The sequence below is a fragment of the Rhinopithecus bieti genome, unplaced genomic scaffold, assembly GCF_001698545.2.
Source record: "Rhinopithecus bieti isolate Rb0 unplaced genomic scaffold, ASM169854v2 scaffold_7398, whole genome shotgun sequence".
NCBI lineage: Eukaryota > Metazoa > Chordata > Mammalia > Primates > Cercopithecidae > Rhinopithecus > Rhinopithecus bieti.
In genome coordinates, this window is record NW_016805783.1 from 1,129,754 (window position 1) to 1,138,316 (window position 8,563).

Genomic DNA, 8,563 nt, shown 5'->3' on the forward strand with positions numbered 1-8,563 from the left:
ATCCGTGTCAAACCACCAGCCTGTGCAGCCTTTCCAAGATGCTCCAAGTGTTTATTTAGCCACTAAGTGTTCTGCCCAAAGTGGACTCCACCCAATGGTGAGCTAAGACAAATCAAACATTCGTTCACATAGTCGGGAGTGACATGCCCACCCAGCCCGGCCCTCTGATGCCTGCAGAGTCTAGCTGCAGCGGGCTCCATGCTCACAGGTGCCAGGCACCTGGCCAAGTATGGCAGTGATCTCTGGGGTGGTGCAGGAGGAGATGTCTGCACAGGACACCAGCACCCCTGCCAGAAGCAGCAGTGAAGGCCACTGTTTGTTGTGGAAAGAGGATAGTTTTTGAGCCCCACTGATCAAGGTTTGGATCCTAGCTCAGTCTCTTTCCACCTGTGCAACCTTGAGCAAGTTCCTTAATGGCAACAGGACTCAGCCTAACCATCTATGAAGCAAATGTAATGATAACACGACCTCAAGGGATTGTTGTGAGGGTGAGCTATCACAGAAGTAAACAGCCTGATACAGAGTCTGGTTGTAGCAGGAGTCAAATAAACACCAGCTAAGAGAGAAAAGCCCTTTCCAAAGGAGGGACCAGGCTCTGTTCATGCTGCAGCTGATGTGGTAGGGTTCCCTTTGTCCCAAGTCTGCTCTTGAGACCCTACTGGGCTGCCTATGACCCACTGTATATACAGTATAGTGGCAAGACACCAGCCTGGGAGACAGAGGCCTGGCCTAACTTTGCTTCTAGGCTATTCCATCGATTTGAACAATTCACCTCACATCTCTAGGTCACTTTATGCATGTATAAGATGGGACTGTTTTGAGTTGTCAATCTTTAAGGCTTTGGGTTTGAACCATTCCCCTGTCACTTACTTATTAGGTAACTTTGCAAGTAACTTCTCTTAGAATTTCTTTCTTCCCAAGGAGTTCATGGCAGAACAGGCACACAGCTACCCAAAACCTTAATTATTAGCACCCCTAAGAGGCAGTGAGCAAGACTTTATGAGGGATTTGATCCAATATCCAACATCTATAGACTATCCTGTGCTATCCATTTAGATCACGTTGTCAAGATCTCCATTGCACTCATACGGGAGGCTACGCGCACATCCAGTGGTGCAAGATTTTCAACCTTCAACAAAGGCTCCATCATAGTTTCTAAACAGTATTTCCTAGTGAAGGTAAATATAAACAGACTTCCTGGAAATATTTTTAACTCCACACATGGAAACAAATAGGAGTTTCTATTAACAGAGTCAATCAGAAATTCAAGTGTCTCAGAACCTCCCTTTCCACATCTGCAGCCTTGACTGGAGGCCCCAACAAGCCCCAATTATGTAGCCAATGGAGGAGCAAAGAAACCTCTTCCAAAAACCAAGTCTTCCTGCTGCTGGAACTGCCACCCCAATCTTGATTTAAAAGAATCTGGGAAATACTGAGTAACAATAACTTTCCTACAGTGCTGTGGTTTCTTCCTACCCACTCTCTACCGCAGAACTCAGCTAAAAACAATACATTACGTCATCTCAATAATTTGCTGATTAAAACTCCTCTATAAAAAGATACCCTTCTTCCCCAGGGGCCACCTACTCAGGTGGCCACTGAAGCAGTGTTTATGTTTCCAACTGTAGCCATCAAGAGAAGCTGAAAAATTTCTGTACAATGTTGGAATAACCTTTCCTACATCTCAGAGTTAGGCTTCTCTGCCTGAGGAAGAAAGGCTAATAAAATACGTTAGCGTGTCCCTGTGTGGTGTTTATGCATATGTCATGAAGAAGCATCTGGTCCTGGCTTCTTCCGAGACATTCTTCTCTGGTGCTAGAACTGGTAGTTATTTTGATAGACAACCATTGGCATACATACCTCCATACACATCTTACGGTAACATTTTCCACAGAAACACCAGGATTAAGTGCCTATCTTCTGCAGGAAAGGAACATCATGTGTTTACTTTTCCCCAACATATTACTTTGTTGGATTTTCAACCAGCACCTGTAAAATTCTCCTTGGAGTTTACTCAGCTCGTAGAAAGTGCTCCAAAAGCTTTCTCTGTTGTCCTGCTATGTGTCCCTGGTGCCTGCAACTAGTAGGCACTCAATAAACATTTTCTGGATAAATGAGAACGCCTTAAAATTTTAAATTATAGAACAGAGAGAAAAGCACCGTTGGGAGACATTAAGTCATAGATGGGGAAGAAAGCATGTATTCGGGTTAATCAAAACCCTGTACATAGAGGGTGAGTTCATGCTTTTTCCTTTAGGTTGTAAGAAAAGAAGAAAGTGTAAATAGAGAACTGGGAATAAATGGGAATGAGGCAGATTTGCCAAGCAACAAAATGAAATATATCTTAGTTGTTTGGGGAATACACACATACATGTACACACACAGATACACACACATACACACAGGTACATGCACACGCATATAAGTTCACACACATGCATATACACACATATAAGTTCACACACATGTACACATGTACACATGTGACATGTGGAATTCATACACATATGCACACATCGTTCATTATTCTATAATGTAAGCTGCACATACATACACAGTATAGTGAGCATATGTACTCACAACGACATGAGTGCCACACATGTACTCAAGATCACATGCACCACACATTGTTACTCATAAGCTACACACATACACACATGCTATGTGTGTGCATGCCCACGATACACACAGGTATTATGGCATACACATGTACACACGATACCCATGCTAAGTGCCACTTCAGCACATACATACACAATAAGGTGCACATATTGTGATACACAGGCATGATGCATGTGTGACCACACATGCACACGTAAGTGCACACACAATATGCAATGTACACAACTAACTGTACACAGGTGCATGATACACACAGTACGTGCTATCACATTACACACTGAAGCTGCAACACACATGTGCACAGTTAAAGTGCACACATGCTACCACCATAGTTCACACGCAGCGACACCCACATGTATGTACACCCATATATCACACAGGTCAGGCTGGCGACAGATAAGTGCACAGAGTTTCCCAGGAACCCTCACTCCCTCTGGTATTTCTTCCTAAGAGTGTGAGACTTGCTGAATGACATACATCTTTCCATGTTTGTATCACTTGCTGAGGGCACAGTGAGGACAGGGGGATTATGAGATCTTATTTTTACATTGTGGTAAAACTTATCTGGACTCAAAATATTCCCTTCCCCATTTTCTTCTCATCTATCCTGTCAAAAGTTTCATAGATTCTTTTGCCTGATATTCCTGACAAATTTTTACTTCCAATGCGGAGCTCTACAGGAAATGTGAGAATTTAGAAACAAAAAGCCATGAGAAATGTTATTTTCTACCTCTTTTCCCCACTTCCCTCCCCATAACTTTGTGGTTTTAATATGACTTGAACTAAAACTGCACAATACACTGGTAGGCGAGTGACACATTCAATGGGTTATGAAGAAGTAACAAAATGCTCAGACGTTCAGCTTGGTCCAAACGGATTTGCAAATCCCAAATCACATGCATGCCACAACCTCTTGAATTCACAGCACGTGGTCAAGCAGATTCTTTATTCACTATTCAGGTAATATGAATAGTTATCATGACCATACCACATATAATGCAGACTTTTAAATTTGCATATATGGTTTAGGCGTGATTATATAACACATATGTGTTGTGTATACAACATTACAGATAAAATTTTAATGATTCAAACTATATTACTCTTCAGTCTTGGCTGTAGGAGCCAGGGCAAACCAGAGGTCCATTTACTCTGATCCCCATCTCCACCAATGCTCAGGAATTGAACAAAACTGCAAGAGCAACATGCACTCAACACATATTTATTGAGTGCTTGTTTTATGTGACACACTGTAGTAGGTGGGAGGAATACCATGGTAAGCAAAACAGACAAAGATCCTGCTCTCATGAAGTGTGTATTCCATTAGAGGGGCATATTTAATACATAATTAATGCATTAAAAATACATAATATGCCACATGGTGGTAAGTGCCTGTAAGAACAGTAAAGCAGAGTAAAGGGATAGTGATGAGATCAATGTGTCCTTGTAGATAGGGAAGTCAGGGAAGCCTCTATAAGGAGATGACTTCTAACCAGAGACTGGAATGAAATGAGGGATTGAGCCATACTTGGGGAAAGAAGGTTCCAGGCTGGAGATCAGCAAGTGCAAAGGTGCTGAGGTGGAGCCTGCCAGGGGTTTCAGGCAGAGCAAGCAGGCCAGTGTGGGAAGCAGTTTGGCTGGTCGTGAAATTGAGAGTACTTGCCCTGTTTCAGGCAGGCAGGTAGGTCCTACTCATCTCCAGGTGACTGCTGTCCCATACAGAAGCAGCACTAATGTTTACCAAATCTTTAACATTTTTTCAAGAGAAACTGGGGAATTTTGACTTCTGTATGAAATCTCTTAATGTTTTCATCTTGGCTCAAATTTTTTAAAAATTCTGTAAGCCAAAATAAACACATATGCAAGTCAAATCTAGTCTACAGACACCAGTTTGTAAACTCTGCTCTAAATAAATAGAAAAAAATTAATGTGTTTAAATGTCAGATCTTTTCACCCTATCTTTAGCCATCAATTTTTTTTTAATACACACCGGTGTCTAACCCAAGCTAGAGCCTCTACTCTATGTAGAGGACTACCGGTAACTCCTGTCACATTCCATCAGAGTTTGTTGTATGGGTCTCCACTTTCCCGGTTTGATTATAAGTTGCCTGAAGACTCCTTCTTATTTGATTTAGTATTCTCAGTGCCCAGTAGTTACCTGTGCTACATGTTTCCATAATGAAGCTACTAAGATTATTAATCGGAATAAACCTTCTGAATGACATTGTATCTGAAATAATTGATATGCATATTCAAAGTAATCACATATATGTAAATAAAATCAGAAGAGAAAAGGTATTTTAAATACTTCAAAAATCAGCATAAGAAATTACATTGCACTTGTAACAATCACATTATCAATTGACGGTAACAACGCATTGCCATTATATTAGTAGAAACACTGTATTGATAACAATCACGTTTCCAACTGATTACCATGATACATGGTAACTTCAAGATGATACACTACCATTTGAAGGAGTGTCAGAATTATAAGCAAGAATTTGGGAATTTCCAAAATATCACTCCATGGAAGCAAAGAGAGAAGACAGGAAATGAACATGACATAGCTATGACGATGCTATCTTCCACAGTGTAGAACTGGGGCATGTCTTGACTAATTCTAAATGGACATCAGATGAAAAGAATTTTTTTTGAGAAAGGGATCCTTCTTTCATGAATTCTTCTCATGGTCCCTTCATAGGTGGGCAGCTAAAGCTTTATTTGCACTTAGAACAGAAGCACACATAAAGCTCACACAAGCCATTACAGTGCATTGCATTTGGAGATTCCCAAAGCATCTTCTTTATATATTGTCTCATTTTATTCTCTCAACTACTTTTTGAGGTTATAAACAAGCTGAAAAAATAAGCTCAGAAAAACCGAGAATCCAGCCCCATGTCTCACAGTTAGCCCACACTAGAGCCAGGCCTTCCAAACCAACAGCCAGCAATCTTTCTAGTGTATCATTTCCTTTTTCACATTCATGAAGCCTAAGAAATAGACATCTCTTCTAATACAACAAAACACAACAAAAAAAACTGAGTATGAAACACCTTTTTTAAGCTTAAAGCTGAACCCCATATTCCTGATTCCTTCCATACTATTAGGGATTTTTAAAATTTGTGATACTTCAAATATAAATTTTTTGTGCCAGATAAAATGAAATACATTCTAATATTTCTCAGAGGAGAAAGACAGGACCATACCATCAGAGCTGGTATGACAAAATAGGAACTATTTCCAAGACATTAATTTAGTCCTTGCTATTTTGAGTTTGGTTGGAATCCACTAACAAGAAAACAAAATAATTCTGGTAATGGTGTTAAGCTGAAACATGAGCATCAAATCTTGAATCTTCATTTGTTATGAATGATTTGTAGTTTTTCACCACTCCAAAACACCATTTCTGAAGCTACTAGAAATTCCAACTACTATATATGACATGACAATGTATCCAAGTGCAAGAAATAAAATAAAGGCCTAAAGAAAAGAGTTAACACATCTATTCCTTAATGAAAATTGCGGTACCACTGTAACATCAAAGTATTGAAAAACAAGCATATATCTTGCTTAAAAGGTTCAACCTAAAAGTGTTTTGCTTCTACTAAAAGGTAGAAATCTAGGACGTCATAATGTTAAGCGATTCATATTGTTCCCAAATTGTGAGACTACAGCAAGCACTACTAGCTAATCTGAATACAACCTACATGAATTGGTTAATAAGATGGTAAGAATTTAAATCATTAAACCTACAAAAGAGAGAATAACACAAAAGAAAAATTTTACACAATGCAACAGCATTTTCAAATATAGTATTGAAAAGAACATCACAGTATTTACCCACATCAGCCTAACCAGAATTATAAGGTTAGGGCTATATATAATTTAACCTTGAGAAAAAGCAAGCATATGTTGAAAATAATAGGTTTCTTTGTTGGCAATTCAAAATAGGGCAATTGGCACCAAAAATTATATGGCAATTTTAAAATGAGAAAACATTTGTTAAGAGTATAGGTAAAGAAGACAAATGGTGTTTAGTTGACTTTGCAGTTGAAAAATATACTGTCTTGGCAGCCCTAGAGATAGTTCCCAAGCATGCTAAATGTGGAGCATTGGAGAAGTTATTTCATTTCTATGAGCCTCAGTTTCCATATCTGCAAGATGAAAACAATAATATAAGTCCTAATTATTTCATATGAATGGTATGGGAGTCAAATGAGAAAATGAGTTTGAAGACTAAATAGGCAAATAAAAGATTATTTTGTCATTAACTTCTGTATCATTAGTAGTTTTTGTTAAGATAATGTAGCAGCCATTAACTCTTCATTATGACATTCTTAATAAAATACAAAAGGAAAATAGATGTTTACTCTAGTGGATATTCCTGGTTAGGATACAGAATCCATTCCTCTCTTTCTCCATTGAAACCACACTTGAAACAGTCTTTGGGAAACTATGCATCCACCATTATCAGTCATGTTTTATGCTGAGCTGAATTGTCTTATTTCTCAACACCCTGACCAGAATAATTGGCACAGAGATGAGTACATATCATAGATGAGCACAAACTTAATCAGAATCAATGAGATATTTTCTGAGACTTCCAGGAAGAAAAGCAAAAAAAGCTTTTTAGGAATTACAGGGCCCTCTCATTTCCTCTTTGACTTAATAGCTAAACTACCATTAAAAATAATTTAGAAAACAATTGAAGAAATAGTCTTAGATATCAAAACTTACGAGGTATAACTAAAACTGGAATACAAGACAAATTAATGTGGCATTTCCTATTTGAATATGTCTCCTCCATTACTCAGGTATTGCTAATGTGACAGTATTAAGAGGTGAGGCCCTTAAGAGGTGATGAGGCTACGAGGGCTCTTCCTTCATGGATGGGATAAGAGGCCCTTACAAAAAAAAAAACTTGACAAAGACAGTTTATCATATTTGCCTTTTTGCCTTCTGCCATGTGAGGACACAGCATTTCTCCCCTCCAGAGGATGCAGCATCAAGGTGCCATCCTGGAAACAGAGAGCAGCCTCACCAGACAATGAATCTGCCAGCACCTTGATCTTGGACTTCCCAGCTCTGGAGCTGTGAGAAAATACATTTTTGTTCTTTATAAATTACCCAGTCTGTGATATTTTATTATAGCAGCACAAGTGAGCTAAGACAGTAAACAAAACAGAACTTTAAAAATGAAGTAGAGAATAAGAAAACAAATTTAAGAAAATAAAATAATCAGAAAGAAGAAAATTTACAAATTAATTTATAACTTGGTTATTTGAAATCAACAATGTGGAACATAAAATTCTTGCAAAATTTACTAAGAAAACAGAGAAGTAACCAAAATTAAATACGAAGAAGAGATAAAAATACAGAAGAGATTCAAATATTGATCATGAAATGACAGAAAAAAATAAGAAAATTTTAATAACCACTCCAGAAAACAAAACAAAACAAAAATCAGTAGAACAACTTTGTTCAGAAATCTTTTAAAGATAGAAAGCAGAGAGGAATGAATTGATGGAAGTAAACAGGACTCTAATTATACATGAGAAGACATTTGTATAAGTTGGAAGTAGGGTTAGCAGACTCTGAATGCAGAAGCAATGTATATGAGAAACAGGGTCTGAAAATGAGTTACCTGATCATTGTACTCAAAGCATCCACAAGGGTGACATTTTCTATCCATCCACTCATTCCTAACTTGAGAGAATACAGAAGCAGCAGACTTTTGCTTCTGAGTTTGGAGTAAGAAATATGAGTATTTCAGTGTAAAGACAAGAAAGTCGCATCAGAATCTAGTTATATCCTGAAAGAAGAAGCAATTCCACTCATCCAAAAGATGGGCTGCCCAGTTGAACAACCTATCTCTCCTCTACAATAACGGAAAATAACTGCAGTAAAAAAACGACAGCATAGAAAATAAAAGCAAACG